The following is a 2,024-nucleotide window of genomic DNA, read 5'->3' on the forward strand; positions in this document are numbered from 1 at the left end:
TATAAGAGTAACTAGGGTAATAGAAAAACAAACTGGGAGTATCGATTTAACGGGCTTCGGAACCGTTGCATTCTCAACCAGTACAATATGGCTCCCGGGTTCCCGCCTTATCAGTCAAATGTGTTGCATTTTCCAATCCAGTGTACGTCATTGGACGTTTCGACCTTGGGCGGGGTTTATGTTTATCCCTAGAGCCAATCATGGTTACTTACGGCGATATATATTAGTACTGGCGCCAAAATCCCGTTTGAACTCAGGTCACGGGGGCATATGAATCTAAAACCAGTACTATGGACGATCGGTGAGGACGCATAACGAAACAGAATTCTATTACATCAGCGTCATCGTTTCAATTACTCTACGAACACTCGACCTAAATTACATATCAGGTATGCTCATCGTAAAAACAAGGAACTGTTGGCTACTAACATAATAGCTGACCAATGCGATCGGGAGGGACGAATTTGATAGGAATTTGCTTTAAACTAGAGTATTTAGTATAATTATTTCTTGGTGCATGGTGATGTCTTTTAAGGCATGCAATCGGTTACACATACCAACAGATAGCGGCCCGTAGAGTTCAGGGCACCAACAGCACTAATATGTCGATATTTATTATTTTTTCTCAGATTCTGTCGCTATGCCTAATATATATAAATGGTGCATCCAGTTACCTAAATATATTAATTTGTCAAGTGTTTCAAACGAGTCACCCGCAAACAGTAAGTGCCTTTAAAATCTTCCATCATAGTAACTTAAACCCAATACAACAGTATTTCGAACAATTTGTTGATTTTAAAATAAGCTGATTTCCCTATTTTAGATGTGCTTTGGGACATATTGGATATCCAACATATGTTGACCTTTCTTCGCTTCACCTCCCGTGATAAATTGTGGATCAATTGCTCTTCCACATAATCAGATACGAGGCTCTCTTTAACAAGGTACATGGCTATTCTATAGCTTTCAATGTAATCCGTTAGCTAATGTACTGCAGCTCTGCAGTGGGATTAAACTATCTGGAAGTTCTATATGCGGAACCACTCATTGTGTGGGATAGGTGAATACTAGCTTTGTATATTCTGCATTGATAACACTACATTGTGTTCTTTCGTATGAGTTACACATTAGTGCTCATAACATATTGGTGATATGACAACTTACTTGGAGATGAAATATGTAAATTTGTAAATATTGTACAGAGAGTAGACATTTTTTATTAGTATTGTGTATTTCAGTCACTTGAGTTTTTTGAATGTATATAAATATTCTAGGTTGTTTTTTTCTATTATGTTTTAGGAGTTAAGACATCATGGCTACCTGAGGAAGGCAGAACGCCGAAACGCGCGTAGTATGATTAAGTTTAGCCATGTTCAAAAAATGAGTTCAAATATACTGTGATTAATTGACCAAATTGGACAGATAATGTGTCAATGATTCTTGTTTTTCTTGTTTTCCTCCCTATGTCGATTGTGAATGTATAGATACATGATATGGAAAGAATCACAAATGTGTAAATATATGCACAACTGATGTGACAAACACAAGAAATAATTTAATGAAAAGGAAAAAGTAAAAGGAGATGTATCTACATATAGGGCGATGAGAAAAGATCACAGATAAATTGTATATATATGCACAAGAATATAGATTTGCATTAATAAATGAAAATACAGAATTGCACCTTTTTGGGGTCCTGTTTGGTCATTTTGACTATGAAATGCACTTTGCACATTAGTCACATTGCACATTAGTCTACCACGTTTAGTATAGATTCCTACATGTTTATTCGCAAATAGTTTTTGTAAACCCTGACATAGGAAGCTACATTAGGGGTACCCCTGTTATATTGCATTATGTTTTTCTCCATGGCAGGTCCATGTGGGGTGAATGTTTGTTAGTCATATATATATATGTACAAAAAAAGTTTGTGTTTGATAGCTATCTCCAGTTATTTATTAAGTTGTAGATTCACAATATTGTATTTGTGTTGTATTTTCCTTTTGAGGGTCTATACACTTTCT

The 2,024-nt window shown here is 35.8% G+C and overlaps 1 long non-coding RNA gene across 1 annotated transcript; it reads left to right on the top strand.

The window, feature by feature from the left end:
* The first annotated feature begins 269 nt into the window (after positions 1 to 269).
* LOC146834571 (uncharacterized) lies at positions 270 to 1,368 on the top strand. The gene is made up of 4 exons (XR_014960313.1): positions 270 to 389; positions 630 to 722; positions 824 to 944; positions 1,300 to 1,368. It is a non-coding gene; the product is annotated as an uncharacterized LOC146834571 (long non-coding RNA).
* Positions 1,369 to 2,024: the final 656 nt, after the last annotated feature.

This window comes from Triturus cristatus, chromosome 4_2, assembly GCF_964204655.1.
Source record: "Triturus cristatus chromosome 4_2, aTriCri1.1, whole genome shotgun sequence".
In the NCBI taxonomy this organism is placed as follows: Eukaryota; Metazoa; Chordata; class Amphibia; order Caudata; family Salamandridae; genus Triturus; species Triturus cristatus.